The following is a 27,102-nucleotide window of genomic DNA, read 5'->3' on the forward strand; positions in this document are numbered from 1 at the left end:
AGCCATGTGCGACTGCAGTCCCCCAGGACCCTCTCCGGAGTCAGCCCTTACAGCAGCAGGTTCCCACTGAAGGCAGGGCATAGAAAGCCTGTCTGGGCTAGAAATGGGGATGTTTACTATCCTACCATCTGCAGTTTGCACAAAATAACAGTTATAGATATGAGATCAACTAAACACGTTTCTGTTATTGACACATACTGGATTTAGCGATTTATTTTCCATTTCCCACAAACCGTGCCAGAGGTTCTCGCATAAGCACAGAAAAAAAAAGAATGTGAAGAAATGCCTGCGAGTGAGGAACATGAAGAGTTTATTCCTTGCTCCTGTTAGAATGTGTTTGTGCTTGTGTGGCTAGCACTCCAAAAAAGCTGTGGCATATGTTTTCAGGATGGAAAAAAAACCCCTCAGGATACCTACATCCTACCAGAAAGTTATAAAACTGTATGCTGGAATACACAAGGCACCCTCCAGCAAGAGCAAAGGAGCCTTGTCTTGCTTCATTTTTACCCTTGCTAAAATAAACGTTCCTCCTTAATGAACCCTCCTGACAGCCCTTTTTTTCTCCCCAGAAGTAGAATATGGACTTGATTTGTACAAGCACTGCTATTCCAGAAATGCATTTTATCCAAATGAAGAGAACAGGGAAAAGGAAGCAAGAAATTTGTACTGTTTAGTAAACAGGCAGTTTCTAGGTGGATGCAAGACACTGGTCCCAATTTACTGCACCCCTCCCTCGTCACACTCCCCTTCCTCTGAAATTTGCCTGGGTGGCAGGAGGAGGCAGCAGAAAGGGAAGAAAACAGCTACTGCTTGCAGTGGGAAAGGTTTGATCGTTTTCCTCACATCTTAACATGACAACACTCTGCACACAGGGAAGAGAGAGAAATATTTTTCAGTAAAATCACTGTATGCCAGGATTTCCTTTCAGGAGAAACACTGTACCTCCTCACCTCTGGTATTCTTGTCTCCCTAAGAGGTTAAAGGAAAGAGGAGAGGAGGAGCCTGGCTGACTGCCTCCTTCTTGCAGCAGTGCCCTCCAAGCAGAAGCCAGGTGACAAAATACACTCTCAAGGAACTGCTAAAAAGCTCTCCATCACCTACAAATGATTCCTCAAAAGGAACCAGTCCTGGATGCTAGGGCAAGAGGCATTCTCAAGAACACTTTCTCCAATCCATACCTGGTGAGAAGAGAGCTGCTTTTTCTGCACAAACCCAGGCCTCCTGAGTGTAATTCAGGGTTTTGGCGCCACAATAGCAGAACATCACACTGTTCTTCAAGTGGGCTGATTTTAAATCGTTTAGGACAGGGCAGAATGTAAGGATCACAATGACAGCATCTTCAACAGATATTCTGCCCCCTGTAATGGCTGATGATTGCCTCCTTCAGTTTATCTGGCTGATCTGGCACACCTTACAGGACCCAGGGAATGCTCCTCTTCACGTGAAGTGATGCTGCTGTTGCAATCAGTGGAGGTGATTGCAACATCTTGAACGAACATCTCCTGTTATCCCAACAGCTCTGCATGCTGGGACGGTTTTGGTTTTTTTTGTTTTTTTGTTTTTTTAAGGCTGTCTTCTCCTGCTCTAGGATGCCAGCACGCAAAGTAAGCTCTTGTGGTCTTTCGAAGTGTGGGAATAAGCTGATACGGCCACGTCTGCTTGGATACATAGACAGTGAGAAGCTCCAGGTCTCAGAGGTCTCTTAATGAGCTACTAACTTGGCAGCTTAGTGGTAACTAGTAAGTAACAATTCCAAATGTCAGCTTTGTTAACTATTTCACTGTAGATCAAAGCAGGAGGGAAAGGCAAGAGATGGCAAAAAATTTTCAGTGTCCTCTCTAATATTTATTTTGCATCTGGTTCTCGGGAAAGCAGCACTGCTTAGACTCTGTCTGAATCTGCTTCCCGAAGCCTGAACCCAAAGGGAAAAGCAGCGCAAAGGAGGGCATCCAACTCTGAAGGAGCTAGAAGGCATGCCAGGAAATATATTTATTTACTACATTCATGGAAAGTGCACAAACTAGTTTGCTCAAACCAGAAGAATGTGCACCTTGTTTTATCATGACTAATATCTTGAAGGACCACTGTATACTTTGGGCATAAGAATTTAAATACTAACCTGCCTAACTTGGAAATCCCCATGGCTCGCTCTTAAGAGAAAAATAAGGATTATTCTAAAACCTGGCAGGCAGAGAACTCTTGTTTTCCTCTTTTTGTGAGAATGTTTACATTTGATCTGCATGTTTGCCCATTTCAACCCAGAAAAGCAGTGGGCTTCATAAGAAAAACAATGAACATAAAAATATTTATGCCTTCTCTTTAGCCATCCCTCATGGGAACATTTTCTTTTATTAATACCACAACTGAATCAAGGTCTCAGTTGACTGACTGTGTTTCCCTCTGGAAGGTGTGCTACTCCGATTCCTATGAACACAAACGTCTTAGAGGAGCATTTGTATTGGAAATACTCAATCTAATATAACAAACTGACCAACAGGAGTTTGGAGTACCAGGCAGAAATAACCACATTTGCATTCCTCTAATTTGAAAGTGGTCAAATAATTTCAACCATTGTATAAGCATGTCTAAAACTCCTGAACCTAACCTGTAGACTCATGAACTGTTATCCATACTATTTCTCACTCGTTAGGCTACACAGTCACATGGCCTTCCAATGCAGGCTCACATATTTAACTAAAAAGCAATAGCAATACGACAAATAACTGTAGCAGTCCAAGGAAAAGAAACCCACCATCTTTTCTTAGATAACACTAGTCTGCCCTTAAACCCATTAAAAGAAAGAAAAAAAAGTAAGAGGGAGAGAAATTCAAGTCTATCTTTGCAGCTCAACCCAAACACACCTGCCTTTGGTGCTCAGTGCATCACAGGGAAGAGACCAAACACGACAGGGCAGATACTACCTCCCAAAAGACACAATTGGAAGTACTTGTTATCACTGCTAGGAACTCACAGCATTCACTATGTTCTTCTTCAGGGAATTCTGGATTATCCTTTAGCATGAAGATTTTTCAGAAGCTGCTGGATTGTTCACAGGTCCTCACTGGCTTTCCTCTTTCAAATAAAGTAAGGTAGAGCTGTAAAACAAAAGCAAAACCAAGTAAGAAAAGAAAGCAAGGAATAAAAAGAGGAAAATCCATAGACCTGTTTAACAAATGAACAATTGACTCCTACATCTCCTTGAAGCAAATGCGTTTTTAATGAGCTCCCAAGATGGAGATTCCAGTATGGAGTGAGTTTATGGCAAACACTGATCTAGGATAGGAAGAGTAATTTGCCCCGTACATATTATTAGAAAAAATTAAACCCCAGTTCAGAACTGCTGAAGCAGATACATAATTAAAATAATTCTTAGAAACTTCTGCTGCTGTAACAAGAGAAAGAAAAAACTACTTGGAGCTGCTGTTTAGAAAAGTGTCTGCAAACAAAGTCCACAATGTGCAGAGAGATCCACACAGGAAGATTTTTGTCCTCGATGAACTCCTCTAAGGGAAGGTAAACACCTATCTATTTCCATGGTTATCTGCAATATTGTAACAGAGGAGTACTGAAACCAAAAATACACACACTCACTCTTGCTGTTCCTCAGTAGGAAGTATTTTTCATAATTGAGATTTTTAATATTATGGTTCTTTCATTAATTTTTTTGACAAAATTTCTTTGTGGACCAATTCTTTATTTCTTTTTACCTACTATACAAGGTATCAGACTCTCCTCAGCCTTTTTACTGGGGTCTGAGGAAACTGCTGGGCTTCATTTTTATGTGAACCCCACACAGAATGCTTAAAATAGAGCGTATATTTCCACCTGCGCCAAATTGAACATTTTTTCCTTGAGCCAGGTTCCCACAGTCTCCTTGTGCTTCCTAAATTCTTAGTTTCATTTTGTGCCACAAACTTCTCCTATCTCCTTAATTTAAGGCTCCTCAGACATTTCACGTGTAATTTCAGGATTTGTGCACATGGATCCCATCCTATCAGCCTTATGGTGGAATCCATGTCCTCGAACCCATAACATGTGCAGGACAAAAGTCTACGCCTTAGACAGTGCAAACTCTCTTCACTTGTTGGAGGAAACGAGGCAATCTAGAAAATTATTCATTTGACCTATCTTAAGCATCTGCTTTAGGACAGAATGAATCACTCCAGAAAGGTCTGGTTCTCTCCATAAAGTGAGTCTAGACACTGAGCTCAGATTAGATGGCTACAGATGAATGCAGATCAATCTCACACTACGTCAAGGCAGGAAACAAGTCAGACAGATGGACAAGTGCAGTTCATGGGTGAAGAGCAGAGGGAAGGCAATGCAATGATAAAAAAGGTTGCTATTCAAAAAAAGTTTACACCTACGACAGTTTGTTTCAGTTGAACATACAAAGCAACAACAATAAAACCTTCCAAAGGCCAAAGCAGTATCTGCCCAGCTGATCCAGCTTTGGTTTAAGACTACTCCTGGATTTACTGGCTAAGGCTAAGCCCTCATAGGGCAGTGTCTGTAAACCAGCATCCAGCTGGTTGGGACTTGGGCAGGCACCTGGCAATGATGATGGTGGTGACCACTAGTCTCAAGGTACATGTGTCTTTGTTCTCTCCTTGATGGACTGTAGCAAAGCAAGATACCTATTACAAAGATCTACCCAGTTTAAGACACAGTAGTTTCTTAAGAACTACAACTCCTGTGTAACAGAGGCACCACTACATCAAGAGCCTTCATCTGAAGGACCCAAGCCCTGACTACACTTCCAGGACTTTGGTCAACAGCTTCTCTCCTCTGCTGAAGTGGGACTGCTACTTATCTGGCAGAGAAACACACCATCAGACATAGTCTCACAAGATTTTTAACTTTAGAAAGCAGACCAAAGAGAGAAAAATAATGCAGACATATTTAAAAAAAAAAACAAACCTTGAAACCTTGCTGAAACGCAAACCAATTTATTTTCAAGCCATTTATTTTTCTTTAAATTATGTGAATCTCACAACTAAAAAAACTCCACTTGTGCTCAAAATACTCAAAACATTTTGTTTATAAGTGTTAAAAGAAAACATTTCAGCATTTGCAAGTTATTTATGGGGGTTTTTCCCCCAATAATTTGGCAACCCTAAAAGTTGCAATTTTTAATCTTTACTTCTTGTCATTCAGCATTCAAGGGAACCTGCAAATGGCATCCAAATGACTATGAGAAAATATTTAACATTTCCAGCAAAAATAGATGTCTTCCAATTATTTTTAGTAAGAGCAGGGAAGTTTACTTCTTGCAAACTCCTGCTTGGATAGACTCCTGTGAGCCTCCCTGGAGAGTCAGCTGTGCATAACCCTGGGCTGACACCCACCACACTCAGTGACTAAGTCCTTCCGCTAACTTCAACAAGTGGGATTAGGATTTTGATTCTGTTTGAGTTAAATAAGGCTATGATTGCCCAAACCAGGGCTTTGATCACTGAATCAGGAGAGAGGCCACTTGCTAGCTATGCAGGGATCTTGCTGTCAGCCTGGAATGTGTCTTGCAGACCCCTGCCAGCACAGGGACAGAGGAACAGGCCACAAGCAGCACCTGTGCAATACAGTGCAGTGGTGGCACTCCAGGGCAGATACCTTCTCCCCGGAAAGATGGGAGATCTTTCATGGGAAAGATGACACGAAGCAAGGTAGCCTACACCTAAGGCAAAAAAAGGGGCAAGAGACCTTGTATTTACCACAGGGCCTTTGTACCATGCACACAGCCAGTTATTATGGAGCAGATGATGCACTATAAATTCACAAGCTAGTTTAATTTGCTACAACTTGCTCACTTGACCTTACCCATAGGCACTTCACTCTGCCTGCAAATGCTCCCAGGCACTCTTATGCTTAAGATTTAAAGACAACATAGCACAAAATTCAGGACGCACAGACAGATACTGCTTCTTGAAGCCCAACTCTCACTTGAAGAGCAGAGCACTCAGTCCCTAACTGGTACAATCTTTCTGCTCTGCAGATCTGATGGGCTATGATGACATGCTCTTCGTGGAACATGTAAAACAGTCATAACTTGGAGGGAGCAGCAGAGAAAGCTGGTTTGCAGTACAATTAGGTCTTAACCAGACTTTGCGACTGAAGTTTCAACATGATCAACAAATCATTATCACATACATGGTTACCGATCACATTGCCGCTATCAATGGGAAGTGTTACCAAGGAAGCTGCTTTCCATGGTCCCATAGCACTATGGTTACTCAAATACCACAGCACAGCCCTGTCTTTGAGAGCTAAAAAGGACACTGTGCTGACAGATTAGAAGTGTAATTGAGACATGAATAGATCTCAAATCAAAGAACATGGAAGTACTTCTTGGGAGTATTTAGAGACTAAAATTGGACCCCAGGGCAATCAACAAATAAGGACTGTAGTACAAGTGAGCAATTGCAAATTGGCAACACCTGAAGACCAGAAGTTGGCTACATGCAACATCCTGTACTTATTCCAAGAAAAGGTCACGCTCTCCCATCTTGCTTTGAAGATCAGGCAGTGAGAGATTACCATTTTACTAGTCCTTTCCTGCAGGTTTTTAATTGCCATCCCTTGCCCTCTTGCATGATATAATTTGGTTTCCCTAATTCACAAATCAGCATAAGCTAATAAAACTGTAAAGAGACAGCAGCCTTGCGTCCAAGTTGTTCCATTGTTCACTATTATCCCACAAGTAATCCTTCAACTCAAATAAAACCATAACTCATTTCCTGCTTTATTCTCTCTCTACACGAAATAGTTTTAGACAGGTTCAATCCTGCCTCACCGCAAATGGGAAAGGCAAGGTTTTATCTTCCTGGAGCGTGCGTGATTTCAATTACCTAATGTGTGTATCATCTATCACGTCAGGAAAAAACTTCTAAATTATTTTCAACAGGTTTAGCTGACTTTACACAAGGAGAAAAGGTTCTAATGGAAATAAAAAAAAAAAACAAAACAAAAAACCCAAACAAGAAAAAACCCCAAAACCACAAGCCAAACAAGAATTTACTGTCTTTTAGACTTCAAGTTAATAAAAGCTTCTCTACACCAGCCATGCCAAAATTTGCCCATCTGAAAATCTTCTGACATTTTGTCTAGTGTACAAAGGCTGCTGCTGATGTTCTGCTAGTATAAAAATTACTTAAATCCTAGTTATGCCTACTTTAATGCTATGGTCAAGCAATGTCACCCTAGGACAACAGAAGTTTACTATGTATAAAACAGGTGGTATCACTGATTTCTGTTTGGCATCCATTCCTCATCTGAAGCTTGATCCTTTACATGACATGGCTTTGTCATGTAAACAAACATTTCCCATGGCTTTCCATGCGGTCCACGGTGAAATGCCCAACTTCACAAGGTGTTACACCCACTTTGTTCAGGGTGAATAACTGTATCTGGGTGCATGAGAGCAGTAAAACAAGTTGTCAGCACTTTGCATATCCTGCAGGTCCTAAACCAGAAAAACAGCATGCAGATCATGCGGCTCAGACAAGGAAGCAATCCATCCGCCCCCCAATTTGTAGCAGAGGACCTGTGTTGCCTTCCCCAGCTCGGTGAATATGGGGCATCCCAGCCCAGCACATCTTTCCTGTGAGTGCATTTCCAACGTGAGTGCTCATCCAAAGGGAAAATGCAGGATGGGAACATCTATCTGCAAACAGTAGAGAGACAGGACCAGCACATGAGGCTGAAAGGGCAAGGCTGCAGCTCACACCCTCCAGTGCAGGAGCCACTACTGAAGATGGCCACTGATTGTGCACAACTAATGTTAGCTGTGAGTCATCTAGAAATTCCTGTCGATAGATTTAATCTAAAGACCATTATTCATCATTGCTTCACCCACAGCAGGTATTTTTCACTACTTAAGGCTCAGGTAAACAAACAGACTGAGAGTTTTCAGACCTACTCACTGGACTCATCTGCCCTTCCAAACCTTTTCATCTGCAAACCACGGAAGCAACTTTGCTCTTGAAGCCAGCTCCACTGCTCTTGTTATCCATTCCCTAACCTCAACAACAACGGGAAAATAGACACAGGTTCATCACCGCTGTCGTACTCACGAAAAAATGCAGAACAGCTCAAACTCACACTCTCCATTTACATGATGCCTAATAACAATACAAACACAAATCTGACTAGGACCTCAGAGACATCACTTTTACACAAATAACAGCAATCACAACCATACTCCTTATTTGTATTCCACTAATACCCAGTTTTTCCAAAAAGACTTGAGGTTAGACTGTGCTTAGCCTTGTGCTTCTCTTAGTGAGCTTAGTTTCTAAGTTCCATGTGATTTTCCCTCAGAAAGAGTGGAGCATAAGGTATTAATATATTAAGTCAAGAGGTGGGCTATGGGTGCAACACACAATGCCACCAGGTGAAAAGAAAACTAAGAGGAGCTTGTCCACATTGTTTTCTCTAAGCAGCAACAGTACAGACCCCTAAGAAGAAAAATACCTTATAAATACCTCCTATCAGATGCCAGTGATATACTTTTTAATAAAAATCCATCACCTTATTCACATCAGCACCCCCTATTTGCCACTGTTTCATGGCTATCAAAGCAGGAATACTGGTAGGGGGGGGGGAATTTCAACACAGATCTACATTTCTCCTAGGATGCCAACTTTCTTCATTCTCATACAGAGATTTAAAGTAAAAACAACTCTATTGCCTGTGTGTTTGTAACACAGTCATTTCTACAGGTCTTCTGAGCAGAAAAGATTGAGAAAAGAATGCAAATGGTCCATAATAATTCAGGCTGCAAGCCAGCAATGCTGAACAGATATAAGCAATAAAAATAACTACTCTGGATGCTTCTGCTATATGACATAAATATTTCTCTTTTACTTTTATGGAAGCTATTATGCAAAAAATGCAGCTCAGCCCTGAGTGGAGACAATGAGCCTCCTGCATATTTGAAGAACTGCAGCACCCTATTAACTTGCTACAGATGAGAACAAGCTCAAGGGCCTTCATTACATGTACAGACACCTGTCATACAATGGCCACAGCTCTCCTGCAAAGATGGTGTTGAAGGGGGAATCCAAATGCTGTAAGTCACAAACAGTAGCGGCACCAAAAGCAATGGCAGAGATTCTGTTTAACTGCAGTACTTTAAGTAGCCAGAGACAAAACCTCCTGAAGAAAACTGTTAATGCTACAACCCAAAGAACCAGAGAAGAGGCTTGATCTCTGGTGGCAGCAGTAATTCCAGCAGATGCCCACGGTACCAACTCCCTGGTGCCAGTAAGATTTGAATTTGGGCCATGGCCTTTGCCTCACTGGGTTCAGCCACAGGTGCCCACAGCTATTCATCTGCTACTTACACCAAGTTTTCAGGAAGCAGCTTCCCCATCACCTCTACCTGTGCAGAATGCTGGGTTGAGGAGGACCCGTATTACACCAGTTGCCAGGCTGGGGGGACACACACGGGCACAGGCACAAACAACGCCACCACGTGAGCTTTGCTTCCTTAGGAAGTCAGCCCAGAACGCACCCTTAACCTTCTTCCCGCTTGCAGTGCTGCCACGTCTTCTGCACTGCTGATGCAATGTGAAACACAAAGCTGGAAAACAAAGGCACTATTGACTAACTTTTTTGCAGGATTAAGATGACTATGCTGGCTTACAACAAAGATTTCAACGATTTCAACACTGAGCGCAAAGCAACAGGAACATGGTTTGGCAGTAATTCCAGAGATTACCTGTTGAAACATTAATGACAAATGTCTTTTGATGTGGGCTGCTTTATGTGGTGCAAAAGGCAGCGCTGTAATTATGCATTTCCTTTCTGTGAATCTAGTATTTAACAGTAAAGCATTACGGGGGGGGGTGTGTGCACGTGTATGTTTGTGCATGTGTGTGTGCATGTGTTTATGTGTGTGTGAGACAGGAAATACTCCACAGCTGAGCCTGCAATTTACCAGGGTGGCTGCACGTAGTAAACCTGCAACAAGGGAGCCTTTTCATTCATCCTGCACCAAGCAGAGGGCTAAAACAATTGCCACGCTTAAGACAAATGTCAGTGTGAGTCATACCAGCCGGAGCGCAAACATGTTTGCTGTCGGGTGAGTCAGAATATCACATCCTGAATTCACAAATCTTCCTATAAATAATAATTTCCGAAATTGTTGCATTTCTTTAATACAATGCAATTTTAAGTATGATGCCAAATCCATAAAGGCTTTCCTGACTACAAAGAAAATGTTTTTTCTCCTCTTCCCTTTTGCTTAACTGCGTGTATCTACCTACAGGAGTATGCTGTCTACAGTACCTGAAATGGTAACTGCCTTGATTCACACTTAGGAAAATGCAAGCAGGGCTCAAAAAAAGTCCAAACGAGAGACAGGCCCCCAGCCCCTAAAAAAAAAAAAAAACCAAACAAAACCAACCAAAAAAACTAAATACAAGCAGCAGGACCTTTCACTTACTGTATATGCTTCCTACATTTTTTGATGCTGTAATTCTGACAAGCTTTAGCATGTTCAGCATTCAGAGAAAAGGAACGTCATGCTGTCATGAGACACAGAGCAACTGAGAAAAGGGGTGAGAAATGCTGGAGAAGTGGTGAGAGAGGTCAGGGCAGCATGGTGCATGTGAGCAAGGAGGGACTGCGCCTGCACTGTGGTCGACAGCTGAAGCACCCACAGCTGAAGCACCGTCCCTGCTTCAGGGAGCACTCAGCCTTAGTACAGCGTGCAGAGATCATTCCTCCCCACGAATACGAACATACCTGGTAATGAAATTAATGCACTGTAATAATTGGCAATGATTATCCATGACTGCCTCTAATTCAGGAAAGTATCTGAATCAGAAGTTATGCAAGTACCTTTTGAAATAGGGCTGAACTCAAGGATATGACCAAATTTATGCAGGAGAGCGCTGATAAAGATGTCTGTCATCTCTGTGAGCAAGGGGGGGAAAAAGTGGCTTGTGTAAGGTTGTTGGGGGGGGGATGTTTCTAACTTGATTTTCAGCTGGGAATTTATTCTCATCTTATATGAAAGAGAATTCACACACATACAAATCTCACATCAAATCAAGACAGTCTTGCTTTCTTCTAATTGTTTTGTGGAATAACCACTCAGAAGTTCACTTCTGTTATCTTTCTCAGGCAAAATAAAAGGCCTTTTTAGAAAAATTTTATTGCTAAAACAATGAAATCCTCCTGGGAATGACTTCGTTATGGAAATCAAGTGACAGTTTCTTTTATCTAGCCAAGCAGCAAGTCTGCATTTATAAAAGGCATTCTATGCACGAAGTACAGTGAGTAGGAGGACATGAAAATGCTATTTTTAAACCAGATTTCAGCGTTCCTCCCATACAGATTTCCTGGAATAATAACAGCAACAACAATAATGATAATTAATAATGCCAAAAAAGGAGTATCATCTTAAAGGTGAGTGGCATGTGAGAAAGCAAAATGTAGTTAAGGACTTGTAAGATTTAGGGACAAATGTAAGCTTCTCTCAAATAAACTGGCATTGTGCCATGAATTTCACAGGATTTGAGACTTGCCCCCTAAATTTCATACTGCAACTTTTTTTTCAGAAAAGGCAATAAACTAACATTATGTTTAGCATATGCTACATGTCTACCATTTGTTTTCTTGCAGCAATTGTTATTTTCAGAAACACCACTAAATGAGAAGTTAACTGTGGAGCTGATGCTATCACTGTGTTTGGGTAAGTGACCATGGCAGCTTTTAGCACTGGGGAAGAAAGGGAAAAAAACCTGAAAAAATCCAGGGCTAAACAATGTTTTCATATGCAACAAGAACAAGGGTACAATGCAGACCTTGACCCAAAGCTTAAAAGAAGACACTGGAAAGATCCTTTCCTGCTTTGCTGACCTCTGGACCTGTCTCTCAGGACACTCACAGAGAAAAGACATTGAATTAACAAATACGGAGAAAGTGTGGGTCAAATCCTTCCTCTCTACCAGGAATACGCTGTCTCCAGTACGCTTGGAGTGCAATTTTCTGAGGGCAGAACTTATCCCAGATTACCAGAAGACTGTTATTCAATTGTGCTGTCATCTACCAGTGGTAATTAGAACAAGCGTCTGCATTTCGCACCTAATAAAAATGAAGAGAGTGAGCAGGCAGTAACAAAATCCCTGGGACGCCGAGGTGCAACGTGAAATCCGCTGGAGCGCTGGCACTTAAGAGTAACCCCACTGCTAGGAAGCCCCAATTTCCCACGAAATTAGAGCAAGGCAGAGAAATCACACACGCTGTCTGTCCCTCTCTTACACTCGGCAGCTCTAACACAGACACACGTTGTAGTCTGGCACTGACTCATGTTTTGAACTTGGGAGCATCCCCCAACACATGCACACAACCCCCTGCTCATCCCCTGGCTCATGCTGCTGCCATGAGGTGCCAACCATGTCCAAGTAATTTTCATCCATGTTTTTAATCCAGTGCAAAACCCTCAACAGCAGTAGCATGGAACGTGGAGGAACCAGCAGCCTTGGCCTGTTACTAACCCAGTGAAAAATTTGCCACCTAACTATGGTCTGTTTCTGAAAGATATTATTTAAGTACCATTCAGGGCATTTTTGGAGGCACTTCCACTCTCTCATTCTCCTACAAGACAAATTTTTATGTCATTAACCTTTAGTTGCCTTTTGAACAGTAAAATGTAAGTCTATTAAACCACAGAGTTCCAATTTGATATTTTGAGCACCTTCATCTGCTTAACGGGAAATGTACAGTGGTAAGAAATGAAAAAAAATAGGTATGACTGGAATAAGTTAGCACCGTTTTCCTTCTTTGTCCATTGCTTGCTGCCAAACATGGTTGCTGCTGGTCACTTGCCTCGCTCACTGCCACCAAGTGCTCAGCTGGGCACAGTCACCAATACTTAACCCTCAATAAAATTAAATCGCAATAATGCTTTGCACTCATTTAGGGTTTTACGTACCACAAACACTGTAAAAAACAAAAATTAACTGTAACTCTGTAACACCCCTGCAAGGTAAATTGAGTATTGTTATTCATACCTTATGCAAAAGAGAATTTCACTGGAGATGGGATAATTGACCTGCCCAAAGCTATGCAACACAGGTGTTCCTGTTTCCTGGTTCTCTCTATGCCAACAGACCAGTTGCACCCTTTCCTGAAACTCAGAGTTAGAGTTCTGCCTTCATTTCTGCCTCTTTCTGCTGCTGAATGAAAGCAGGGAGCAGGTCTCTGTACCCAGTGGTATGAGTGGTACATGGGTGCTGTGAGAGTGGTTCCTGGCTGCATTGCCTGTGGTGGGACCAGCATCAAAAGCCTTGCAGCACTCCTTTTTCTACCTCCCTGTGGTAAGCAAGGATTAGCTGCAGAAAATTATTTGATCTATACTTGGTCTATAATAATTTACTAATAATTTGGTAACAGGAATGTTAAAAGCCTTTTTCACAAAAGACTACCAAGTTTTAGCTTCCCTGGATATCTTCTGCAAGGAGGACAGTAGAGGACTCAGCAGTGTACCACACACTGCTCCTCATACCTCCCTCTCCCTCTCTTCCCCTAAACAGCAAAAAAGGGTACAGGTTTCATCCCAGATAAATGATGGCAGGGCAGGAGCAGTGCCCACTGCCAGCTCCTGTGGGCTGCAGCCACCCCTGCCAACTGTCACATGGCAGAAAATTCCACACTGGGCTTGCCTGCAGCCAGCACTGGCATATTGGATTGACCTGAACTGTTAAACCACCTCTTTGAGGTGAAAACCCTCATACGTCACAGGCTGGACAACAGATTAATGTAGTCAGAGATCCTGTTACAACACCAGTTGTTCCTCCTGCACCATGACCAACAGCCACAGTGTAGGTGGGACCCAACCATGCTTACTACATTAGGAATTAAAGGGGTTTTACCTGTAAAAGATCTGTACTCCCATGCGCAGTGATACAATTAAAGCAGAAACGTTAACTACTAGCCCTGTGGATGCAATTATCCTAGTTAAAAAGAGGGCTTTTACTGGCAAAGCTCATCCCTGTTCACACACCAAGTAAGCCCTGCCTTTCATCAAAGCAGTTAAGACTGGAAAAGCACTTGAACATGTTGATCAGCTCCCGAGCTAGGACAAGGCTTAAGTAGAGGGGTTTATCTCTCACAACTTCTCACTTTTAACCATGTTTGGTTGGGTCAGGGCCAACTTGGTGTAACCAGATCCTGAGCCCGAGCTGCAGGTTTTGACTGCCCTGAAACTGTAGCTCAAGCCAAAGCCTCTTTAGCTATCACACCTAAGAGCACTGCCATGCCTGCAGATCAGGAGATGAGCTCCATAGTTTAAGTGGATTAGGTGTGCTGAACAACTCTGCTACATCCAGTTCTCCTACCCAGTGCGCGAGCTTCCGTGAGCAGTGATCTTTTATACAGCTGATCCAGGAGGTTTTGCTGCAGAGGACAGAGCTGGGTTAAGGAGAAGCTTATGCTGTCCCCAGGCTATAGGAGAAAGACAAGCTTGGAGGTTGGGCTCGGTGGGCACCCCAAGGAGCTCAGTGAGCCAGCAGTGTTCTTGAAGATCACCCCCTCCCACACCCTCTCTGGCACCAGAGTTTGGGGTTGGCTTCCCACTACAGTGTGTGACTAGGGTGAAAAATATAAGCCTAACACGCCACACATCACTTTGCCATGACTTCTTATGCAAAATCCTCAGCAGTGGCTCACAACAGAGCACTGCATATATACCACCACAGTTAGGAGGATGCCCTCCTTATACCACCTTAGTCTGGGAGGAACAGCCTCTGCTGTGTTTTAGCAGCTACAAACCTCAGTTCCAGTAAACCTCACAATTTCCCAGCTACACCAGATCCTTCTCTCAGCCACTCCTCCCAAAGGCAGCAGGCAGAAGTGCCGCTAACATAGCATAATCAGTGTGAAGTTGTAACAGTGTGGGGGAATGTGGCAATTCATGGAAAATGTCTTCGACCACAAGGCAATTAGCAGCGAGTCTAAATGCAGCAGCAGAAGGGAGTGGTTTCCTAACAAAACAAGCCTTGTTAAAAAAAAAAAAAAAAAAAGGAAAAAAAAGAAAAAACCAAACCACCCTAACACTTGCTTTCCTCAAAAAACCAGCATTCTCAGGAGATTGAAAGCATGTGGAAAAAAATACCTCTGTGAAGCTTTCTGTAAAGATTATTCTTTACAGACACATTTGGCAGCCCTTTCTGCTCTGTCTCCTAATGCTATTGAGTATAACTATGTTAAGTCAATAAGCAAAGCCACTCACCGTGGGTTTTTTTAGGTTTTCTAGGCCAAGAGAGGAAGCAGAGCGATAGGAAAGTTTTCAGAAGTGGGAGTTGTGCCTGCTTTGCTTCTAATTGCAGTGAAACTGTCAACCTCTGCATTGTGTTTCAAGACTTTACGCTTCAAAATCATCCCCTCTGTGCTTTGAATTGCTATACTTTTAAGCTAACTACTTCTAAAAGTGCTGTTTAAGAAATGACATCTTCAACCACATTTAACATTGAGAATAAATCTAAATTTGCAAAGTCTCATTGGGTCCCTGCAAAAGTGCAGGTTTTTTATTGTATGTGACAGCCAATCTCTTAGAAAGTATCTGTGCAGAAATTTAGTTTAAAATTCTTCATATCAAGACATTTAAGAGAAAATGGGGGGGGGGGGGGGGTTGCTATAAGTTAAGAATAATTATGTTCTTTTTACCTTAGATAAAAGAATCACCAACATTCAAGCAGCAAACAGCATCAGAACCAATTAATAACCTTACAACCTGAAATCCTACCTACGTGGAGGCATATGTTAATCATATTTCAGAATGATCTCCAAACACACGTGGCTAAAACAACTGAACTAGGCTGACTTGCTTTCTTCCTTGTAAACCACCAAAAGTGAAAGCAGGTCCAGATTTCACAGACAGTGAGAATTATGGGCACTAACTGCCTGTGGAAGGATGTTCTCTGCCTCTGATTACTAAACTCTGGGAATCACCCCATCAGTGCCAGAATGCTAAATTCATAGATAAGCCAATGTGCTAAATTTCTCTTCAGTGTCCAAACTCAATTCTGTAAGGAGACAGATACCTGCCAAACTGCAGGGAGCTGAGGGAGCCTTGCACTTTCCAAGTGCCCCTGCACACATTTGAATACCAGGGTAATTAGGAGGCCATGCTCCTTTCATGCTGTCATGAAACACAGAATATTTATGTTGCTTCAGCTTTAATGATTTTAAAATACGGACTATCATTTCAGTAGAGTAAAAGCAGATTCAGTAATGCTCAGGTATATTTACACTGTTGCTCAGTGTGGAAAAACTAATTCAGGGTAAAGGTTTACTGCTAAATACTTGGGGAGACAGAGAATAGGCGAGTAAGCAGCTCAGAACGTGCAGGCTCAGCGTCAGCTCAGTCAGGAGCTGTTTTCTACCCAGTGTGACAGTGCCCAGCATAAGGAAGCCCCAAGAATGACTCCAGTTCCCAAGTAATACTTCACCAAGCAGAAGATTATACTGTACCTTGTGGGGCTGAACAACTTTGAAGTATTATCTCGAGGTCTGCCAAAGCTGCTCCAGATGCCAGGTTTCAATTTAAGCCCATCTATTTTTCATATCCTTCTCCCAGACTGCCATCTCACTGGTTTAAAGGAGGACAGCACGGTACTTAACCCTGAGAAAAAAGTTCCTACTGTTGCTCAGGAATGACTCCCCTCCATAGCATTAGGAAATCACGCTGATCACCTTGCAAGGAAGTCCCACCCCACTCTTTGCTCACCACATGATGGACACTTGGCTGGGCCAAGCTGAGGTGCTACAAACAAGCTCCCGCATCGGCACTGGTTATTTCTGCACTTGGGAAGGAGGGATATGTGGCCTTCCCTCTGCACTCTACTCATTACCATTTCTCCATGCATGGATTTGATTTCTCCTCATGTCTTCCCAAACTAACAAAAAAACCCCTTAACCAGACAGGAGCAATGATGGCAAAGAGCCTTCTACTCCAAACCCCGGCACCAGCTCAGGCAAGAAGTGAGGAAACACAGCCATGTCACAAGGGAAACAGCTGAGCTATTGCAAACAACAGCAACCCTTTTGACTTAACCAGAAAGTGCCCAACCCAATACTAGTTTCCAAGTGGAAAGGCTGTCCTCCACTTACCACGCAGACTCCAGCAGAGCTGGATCGCCTTCTCAAATATCCTTTGTCTGCCACAGCAGTCCAGCAAACATTGCCATCTAATCATTCCCATAGTACACGAATTCCTTCCTGGCTTGGCACAAGGTGAGTACGAAGTTTTTGCTAATCTTGCACTTACAGTAATTTCCCCTTCCCTGTCACTCATGTGAATCATCCCCGTTTCCAAGCATCAAAGAGTTAATGGAAGAAAGAACCACCCTACCATGTGCTTCACTCAAGGGTAAGTGGACCAGCTACCAAAGCAGATTGTTAAAGACTGCACCAAGCTTCTGATTTTTTTCTCTCGACTGCAATAAATGTAAGGATTGAATGTGGACATAAATGTAAACCTAGACCACATCTGCTGATAAAGCAAAGCCTTTGTACTTGTGCAACTGCTATTAACTGTACACAAAATACTTATATTTCATGAATTCTCCTACATTCAAAAGCTGACCTGCAGTCTGCCCGAGGCAGCCAATGTGAACTGCATGCTCAGCAGAATTGCACATTAAAGACAGAAGGGAAACAGATTATAATACAAAATCAGACTGCTAGGAAAGTGAATCATTTGTGCAACTGTTAAAACACTCGGAGTATTTTGGACACACTTTACCACACCAGATTAAAACACAGCTCTGGCCGTTCTCTTCCGAAAGGCAGTGTAACAGGTAACAGGTTCACGTTATTTGTCCCTTTCATCACAGACCGGTGCCTTCAGGACTCTGTCATATTCCACTATTAAACTTTTCTTTTGAATTAACTGAAGCTACTCTGCTATTTGAAGATTTTTACCTTCCCATAATTGCATTAATAGCTTGGAGCAGAGTGTATGTGCATAGCACAACATTTCTTCCCAAATATATCTCAGGGAACTTCAGCTGTGCATCTTTGCCATAAGCATTCACGCTTCTTCTCGTAAGATAACTTCAATATAGTACTCTAATTCTAACTTACTTCTTGGTAAGATACTTCCACCTTGAGTTCATACCTGTCAGACATGGATTGTGGAGTCCCCTTGGTTAAGTAATACCAAATCATTTCAAGGTTTCTCCATCGCCAATCAGGTATAAGCAACTACAACCTACCTAACAGGACTCCATCTCTAGACAGTTTCATTTTGAATGGCACAAATTACCTTGGGCCACCTTATTTCCATGTTGGTTCATGCTCTGCTCTGCTGTGACCTCTAAGGTAAACAACTCAGCGACCCATCTGTCCCAAAGTCACTTGTCTCCTGTTTTAGATTCCTTCCCATTTCAAGTCTACCATAACTGACCTATAGGCATGAAACCACTCTGGGATGTGATTAGTGATCTTTTCTGTACTTTATATTAGCATGATTATTTACATGATCATTATTAACAAGAGGAAAATATTTTAATTTACACTGCTAGCAAATTCAATTTTCACATCTATGATCAACAGATTCATGTCTACAAATAGATGTTTATTCTTACATGCTGGGCTTGGAGACACAAAACATGATGTATTTCTTAGCTGTCCCCATGGCATCGACACCTAATACTGCAATCTCAAATTAAGCAGAAGTCTGTGGTAACCCAGTCTGTTTTCACTTATCCAATACCTTTCTAGTTCATGAATACTTTCATTAAAAAAAAAAAAAAAAGAAAAAGAAAAGCTTATGATAAAAATTCATACCCAGATTTCAAAGACCTAACAGTGTTGGCAGGTGCACAGTAGATCATGCTCAGAGTACTTCATGCAAAAATATCAATCAAGAATTTTTGGTGCTTCCACTCAGTTGCTTAAATTTGTGATTCATGTGGGGAGCCATTGCTAAAAACAACAACAACAACAACAACAACAGTCTCTGCAATAAAAATGTAGAAACTACAGTTGGATCTTTGGGTTGAGAAGTACAGTGATTTTGCACAGGAATTGCACACACCCCATCTACTGGCTTTTCAGAAGACTGAGAATTTTAACAGCGGCAAGGCAAGTTTACCTTGCATTGGAATTATTTACCAAGCAATGCCTGTGAGGTTAGTGCTTGATGAAGGTACAGGAGACCATCACCTATCCCAGGAGAGCCACAAAGCAATCCAGAGCTGACAAAACTGTTCAGAGCCTACAATGGTAGAAATACAGGTCACAGGCTAAAAAAAGTAACCCAAATCACCTTGTACATTGTGACAGAAACATAATAAAGAATCAGAGAAAATGTTCCAGCTGACAAAGGTGTTAGTTATGCTGAGTGCCTGCTGTGAGGCCTGCCTTGCTGCCCTTAAGAGCAGGGGCAATGTCCAGCAGAAAGGCAGCAAACGTGCACCCACAGCAGAGACTTCAGTCAGTGCTGCTGTTCTGACACCTCTGCAGCACCTGGGGAGCACAGGAATTGTAATTTTTAATTCAAGAAGGTTGCATGCCACATCATTAGAAGAATTCACAACAAACTTCAGTCACTGAGTCAGAAATGGAACTCAAGTTACACTCTGTCAATCAGGATGTTTGATCATAGCAAATCGAAGAATCTGCTCAGCTCTGCTGAAAGCTTCCCAAAGCCAGTGTAGTCTCCCACTCCTCTAGTAGCCTGCAATGCTTTCATAGCAGATGGCAAAAGTACTGAGCATAAATCCAGCACTAACAGCAGCTGAGAACACTGATAGATTTGCCATTGGAGTGTCAAATTGTGACATTTCTTTTCCCAACAAATTAGTAAAGTTAATACATCCACACTGCCACACCAATGATACCAGCCAGAGTCTGCCTGTTCATTTCTAACTCCATACTTGAAGGCAAGGGCTCACAGAAGTGGCCAACAGCCACCATAATGTCAATCTACAGTCTTAGGAGACTAAATACATTTAAATCTGTCAATACACTCTTTATCTGAAACTTGCATCAGCAGGCAGGCTGTTACAGGTTACTGACAGTTGTGTGAAATATATGGTGGGCCATGATATAGATTAGGGGAATTTTCAATGCCTCTTCACTTTTCACCCTGGATTTCCAATGAGTTTCTTTAGGAAGCATTTAGTACTAATATACCAGTGCCTTGTCACACAGATACATAACAGACATGATTTCTAGTAAAAGCCAAAATCACAGAAATTTTATTTGCATATAGGGTCAGAGATGTTTTGAAAACAGACTTTTCAGTTAGCTAGGACGTTTGGAGGAACTCAGTGTTGTAGAAAGAAAATGATGTTTTTCCTTCCCTTGCTACTGTCCACCTCACAGACCAAAGCCTGCTCTTGCATCCAGTGTGACTTCAGCAGAGTGGACTGGGATCAGAGTGATGTAATGTATTAAATGTCCAGTTTTCAAACAATTGATCAAGTTTTGTTTTAAAATTCTGTCTTTACTCAGAGCATTTTAAACCAACTGTTTGATAAGAGGCTACTGTTGCTGTTGACCCCTTCTTTCCATTTTCTGTGCCAAAGTTGTGAAGGTACAGTACATGTTTTAAGATATACACCAGCCAAGGAGAGTACAGTGATGCGAAACTGGTATTTGTGTTTTGTCAGTACCAGCAAAGGTGTGTCTGCACAAAGCTGTGATAACTGTCAGCAGCTCAAAGCAATTTAGATCTTTGCTTGTTTGTGTGCCAGGCAATCTTAAAGAGCTGCAGAATTCTCTCTTCTAAGCGTTAAGATCTCAGTAACTTCAACTATATAAACTCACCAAATTAAAACAGCATATTCATCAATTTCTAGGAATACACCACAGTTTGGATGACACATTATTCCAGTGCTCAGTTTCTTCTGGACCTGAAGGCATCCTAGAGGTCTTAAAACTCAGCCTTTCCTCAGCTCCAACTGGAGCCAGACCAAGCCTTCAGCACTGGCACCAGACCCACTGCAGTGCCAGAGCATTTCAGAAACTAAGCCAAGAGCTGGGGAGGTGTTTTTAGAAACCCTTGCAGAAAGCACCTCTGCCAACAAGGTTCAACAAGGTTTCTTCTGGTGACTTGAGAAGATATATTGAATGTCAATTGGCATGTTTATCTTCTTTAAACACTGAGCTTCCTTTGTAAAATCTAATAGGGCAGATTACTGGTTTAATACTAATGGAAACTGATCAAAAGATCCTAGATTATTTGGTTGGCTTACCTTAAAACCTTTTCCTGCTTTAGTTTCCATGCAAAATAGACCAAAACAGTATTCCTATGAACAGAGAGCCTATCAACTAATTATTTAAGGAGATGAGGAAAACTACATTTAAAACTGGGTTGTGGGTAAATATGCCAAAAACCTCCCTGACCAACTGAAGGACCTGCTCACAAGTTTTCACAAGGACTACTTTGGAAATTAAAACCTAGAGAAGCATACTATATAAGGCCATTTGAAAATTCCACTCCTTATCTACAAAAGGCAGTTTCTTCTCAGTTGCCATCATGGTTCATTTGCTTAGGGACAAAAGTAGCTGGCAAACTAGCGCAAAAAAAAGGAACAAGTAAACACTGGCATTTTAAGCGTCGTCTATAGGCAAAGATAAAAAGCAGTGGCCAAATGACAACTGACCAGGTCTCTTTCCATACCTATTTGAAGGGATGACAACTGGGAACAACCCTGATCAAGGCTATCAATGCATTTAAATGCAGAAATGCTTTTATGATTTAAAGGCAGAACAAATATTTCTTTTTGTCTGCACACTTTTTAGAAGACATGAACAGTAATTTCAGAACAGAACATAGATGCCTGTTAACAAAGCCAACAACAATTACTGCTATGCCTAAGAATCAACAAAAAAACCACCAGTGTATTCCAAAGGCATTCACTCCCAAAGCAAACTCACTCCATGCAAGCCCAAGCACAGAAACGTGATAGTATCTCGTGATTTATGTTCTTTCAGCAGGTTGTACCGGGTCCTCCAGATTCCATGCTTGCCTTTGAAAGCAATTAAGTTTCTAGCACTTCTGGGAGCGACAAAAGCTCTCACTGTGAAAACCTGCATGCTGCACTCGTGCTGAGTCTGCAGTTTGGCAGACTGAAACAAAAGCACCACAGGAGGTGTGAACTTCCCCCACTTAACTCATCTGGGAGCATTAGTATGTGAAGGGCCATCTCTAAACTTTGAAGCTATTTCCAAATCATGTCTTTGTCCAGTGCCCAAAGAGCCAGCTGCCGCTGTGATTTGGAGAACATTTCCAAAGACCCTCTCAGCCTGGAAAGAAAAATCCCTTTTCTCATCAGCCTGCACACAGGAAACTCTACAAGTTCTGCTAATGTGAACTATTCTAATTGCTCAGCAAGACAGAGTACCCTTACTTACATAAGAGCATGTCCAGACACCACGATGAAACCTGGGTCTTGCTGTGCTATGCACTGTACAAACACCTGCTCCATGGAGTTTACAACTTGCAGAGTAAACTGTACCTAAGGGAAGACAAGGGCAAGAAGCACATGTAGAGAAGTAATCAACAGGCGTTTCACACAACTAGTGTGTGAATTCTGCTTCTGAATTATTATAGTACAGGAATGCTGCCTGATCAAAAAATAGATCTGTGATGTGTCCCTGGCTGAATAAAACAAACAGAATAGCAGCAAAGTCAAACTATTAAACACCCTGGCCCCAGCAACAAAAGCCCCAACGCTGTTCAAAAAACAGGCTGCCTTGGACAAGGCTCAACATCTTTTACCTCCTCAAGATAGAAAAAAAGCCCAAGCCACCTCCCATCACTGTTCTAATTCTACCCATACTGCAGACAGGAGTGACCTTGTGAAGCCAGAGCCAGTGTTGAGCCAGTGTGACAAACATGGCAGTTGGGCACACAGAAGGGCGTGTGCCAACAGGCAGCCGAGTACACGAGGGAGGGCAACTCCTTCCAGGCAGGGCAGTGAGCCACCTCTTGTTTACAGCAAGGCACCCTGGCCTGAGACCGCAGCCAAGGGCAGTTACTCAGGGATTGCTCTCACACATGGAGTTCACGTGTCGTTTACTCTGTGGCAAACAAACTTGCCAAGATGAACATTTTTTCACAGCAACTTACTTTTGCACCTTAGACTTTGCATGTTTGGTTTTCCCAGTTAATCCTCCTAACTCAAATGAAATCAGCTGGAGTGATGCATACTCAGTAGCCAGTATTCTGTATTTTTTTTTTTTTTTACTTATCAGTGTACCTGTTTCCTCTGTTATACAGTAAGATACCCAATTCTGTGCAAGTAAGTTAATTTCAAATAGTGTCATTTTCAAAATTATTTAAGCCTAGTTATGAGAGTCAACCTGGATCTGTTTCCTTCTGACAACACCTATAGCTTCATAACTTTAGGTTTTTGTACCTCTAGCTCACCTGTTACAAAGCAAGGACTTACAAATTCAGAGAAGTGATTTATCAGGGAGATTTGCAAAAAATGACCAACCGTGATTTTCTACCAGATTTAGAAGAACATTTCCCCCTCTCATCTCCTTCACTTAAAGTTGCAATCATTTTTAAGAACCAGAGGTAAGCACTTTTGGAGACAGGAATGTGCTTAAAGACACATAATGGCAAGAGTGTAAGACGCTTCAGTGTCCTCTAAGCCCTCTTTAAAGTGCTTAACACCTTAGGACAAAAAGTATGAGCAACTGTGAGCTTGGTCACAGATAGTTCATTACACATACAACATATACAGACATGTCAGAAATGTTAAGCCAGGAGCTAAAAGGCAAGGAAATACCAGAAATGTGGCCAATTGTGTAACATTTAATCTTTATTTAATTTAGCGATCACCCAGGGATTTTTTTCCCACAGGAAATGGTGCCATTCATGGTATAGTAAAGCTGGTATTACTGAATAAGCAATCCTCAGTAGTTTGCTTCATTCTCAGTATTAAAAATGGCCCTAAACGCTTTGCTTTAAAGACAGAACAACAATTTCCTTCTAGGTTATTTTCTGGCTGTCACCATATTACCTAACTGCCTGATTTACTAAAATTAGCACATGTTCACAACACCCCAGTGAGGAGGGATTTTTCCCCCATCACAGAGACAGAACTGAGACTCAGAGAGACTGAGACTGTGGACAAAGGTCCCTTCCAAACCCAGTTATGCTGCTTGATGAGATTTTCCTCCCACACATGTGCTCGGCACCAGCTGCCCCTCTTCCTGTGCTGACTGTCTCCCTTCAGAAGTGCTAACAGTCTGGTGTAAAAGCGTTTTGTAATCCGTTATGGTGAAAATAAACTGGAGCAGCTACAAACTACTCTTTGGGCTCTTTTATGCTAACCCAGTTCTGCCTCCAACCAGCTGGGAAGCACTCACCAAAGAGGGTCCTTTCCAAGGGGAGGTGCAGTGAGCATGTGGGAAGCTCGTGCTGACAGAGGCAGACCCAAAAGAGGGCATCTACGCTGGTCAAAGTCATTTACCAGGGCCGAAACTTTTAAATGAAAACAGTCCTCTTCTATTGGAGGAACAGAGGTAACTGCAAGCTGTCAAGGATCTCACGTGAACCAAAGCTGTAGTGTTAAAACACCCAGTTTGCATTCACAGATTCATGCTGACAGCACAGGCACAGGGACAGCAAGATTAAGGTGTAGGAGCAGGTGGAAAGAGATGCATTCACATGAGGTACTATTGCCAGCAAGACGCTTGTATGCTCTTGATGGAGATTGCTTCTCCACCACCGAGCTGCTCAAACAAATTGTATGAATGCTGCTCATCCACTTCAAGTGTGAACTTAGACATTTTGAACAGACTTTGCAGTGGTTTAAGCTAAACTGTGCATTTGCACACCAGGGTTTTTGCACTGATGCAGAGGGACAGGATTTCATGAGTCAGTCTGCTGTCTCAGTAGGCCTATGAGGCTGCATCGAGCACTTGGACTACAAACCATAGGTGAAATGATCCTGTATCTTCACACCAGACAGGACAAGCAGCATCCAAATGCACCCTCAGATAATCACAAAATCCATACCAATGTACAGAACAGAGATTTCCCTTTTCTGTGGCTTCAGTTCTGCTGCTTCCATCCTCAGACTCTTTACACCAGTTTCCTCCCAGTTTCTCATCTTAATCCCGATCGCATCACACAGTCCATCCCTGACAGTCACACCAGCTCCAAAATGTTATCCCCACACTTGGTGCTTTTAGTCTTAACTGCCCCTCCATCTCCTGGTTCAGTCCCATGTTCCTCAGTACTACTCCTGAGCACATCCTCCACAGCTTGTGTTCTCTTTCCATCCTTTCCTTCTGCTGCACCCTGTCTGGGCAAACAACAGCTTTGATGAAAACATGGGAGGACAATCTCCTTTCTTTTGCCTCCTATATGCCTAGGACCAAAGCACTCCTCAGGAGACCAAAGCAGAAATATCAAAGAAAGTTCTTCAGCTTTAAAATACAGCATACTCAGTGCTACTGAACGAGCTCCTGCTGTGTGGGAACAAAATGAGAGATCTCAGAGTTTATATACTGACTGATTATGGACAAGTTTTGCTGCAGATGAGAAGGCAAATCCCTAATATTGGGGCAACTCTACAGCCAGATTTCAAACACTCATCCCCAAATGTGACGGTGCTACACAGGTACTCAAATGAAACAGCTGACCTATTTTTTAAAAAGGTACAAAAATGCAGAGTTTTGTATCTTGTTCTCAAGACAACCTGAATCATTCATGCTGAAATGTAAAAAGAAAGAAAAATCATCACTAAACTGCCACTGCTTTTGGAAAAAAGTAATTTTAAAAGGTTATCCTGGAAAAATCCTGAATGTTGTGCAAATGCTGACGGTAGGCAGTTCAACCTGCTTTTCTTATGTTACTTGCAATTTCCTACAGCTATTGCTGAGAAAGTCCCTCAAACAAATCCATGATGTAGAATAAAAATGAAAGATTATAGGCTCCAATGATGTCTGGACTTACCTCAACAGGAGAACTACAGACTATAATAAAGATGCCTATTAGTGAGGCAATAGATAGCTAACACAGAAGACATCAGTGTGTGCAGTGAATTTTTGATTCAGATATGCAAGAGACAGGAAATCTAAGTGTCATGGTCACAGGCTATTTACAAAAATTAGGAGGAAACGTTGATTGGTTTCTATAGACACAAACACTGATATTAACACTTGAATCCAACAACTGTTCTTATGTCTGAAAGCAAGGTCAATCTATGATCACTGTAGTTCAGCAGACAAAGAAAGATGGCAAGAAAATCTTGTTGATAAATAACCTTCACCATCTAAGAGTCAGGTGACTTGGCTACAAGAAAGCAAATAAAATTACTTTAAACCAAACATTTAGTTCTTTCTTCATAAAAATACGTAGCTTTTCAGCAGATGACTCAAATGTGAAAGTTTGTGGTTTTTTGCTCTGGCAGCCAGGTGGGCTGGATTCTGATCCACTATGCAAATGACTCAAGTGTTTTTCATTTTCGAGGGTGCCAGCTACACTCCTGAACCCTCTGCAAAGGGAACCACCACAGCTGCTGAGCCTCACAAGGAAAGAGCAATAGGGTATGAAATGTTTTTTCCTCAAAGATGACTACCACCCAGTTTTATGGCATGACAGAGAGGAGCTGTAAAGTCACTGTCTCCTTGAGTAACTCTTTTGAAATAGAGGCAAGAAGTCTAACTTTATAATTTTACTGAAAGAGAGGCAGGCAGGTGGATTCTACCATGAAACGTTACAGATCTGGGCTTTGCAGAGCATCTTTTCAACACTGATGCTAAACGTCTCAGATTTTAAGATGTACGATCAGAGGAAGAAAAAACCCCTGCAAAATAGGTCCCACTTAGATGGGATCTTTCCCTTTATTGGATGAGACCTTCTTGTAAAGACAAACTTGACTTGCAGGCCTTGGTGCTTCCTCCTTACTCTCCTCCCCAAAATGAGAGGCTAAGCACAGGTTTGCAGGGGTGATTTAAAAAACAGAAGAGTCTTAAAGAGCAGCAGGCAGGCAGCCCCCAAATACAGGAGTGGAGTGAAGCTACAGATGGGCTGATCTCTCAGGTGCTCCACTGGAAACCAGGGAGCTGGGAACAGGTCTTCAAAGGGACTTACTGCTGAGTCTTTCTGAAAACCTCCTA

General features: G+C 42.2%; 1 protein-coding gene across 19 annotated transcripts in view; it reads right to left on the reverse strand.

Annotated features, from left to right (window-relative positions):
* The window catches only part of ATXN1 (ataxin 1), a 343,650-nt gene that overhangs the window by 89,554 nt on the left and 226,994 nt on the right, over window positions 1-27,102 (reverse strand). For 16 of the 19 annotated variants that reach the window (XM_048308538.1, XM_048308500.1, XM_048308539.1 and 13 more), the window contains one exon: window positions 2,972-3,095. The gene's annotated coding sequence lies outside the window, so the exon portion shown is untranslated. Of the gene's footprint in view, window positions 1-2,861; window positions 2,944-2,971; window positions 3,096-16,479; window positions 16,503-22,374; window positions 22,479-27,102 lie in introns of those variants that run through there. The other 3 variants (XM_048308474.1, XM_048308603.1, XM_048308607.1) reach the window with 3 other exon arrangements.

The sequence above is a fragment of the Corvus hawaiiensis genome, chromosome 1 (assembly GCF_020740725.1).
Source record: "Corvus hawaiiensis isolate bCorHaw1 chromosome 1, bCorHaw1.pri.cur, whole genome shotgun sequence".
Classification (NCBI taxonomy): domain Eukaryota; kingdom Metazoa; phylum Chordata; class Aves; order Passeriformes; family Corvidae; genus Corvus; species Corvus hawaiiensis.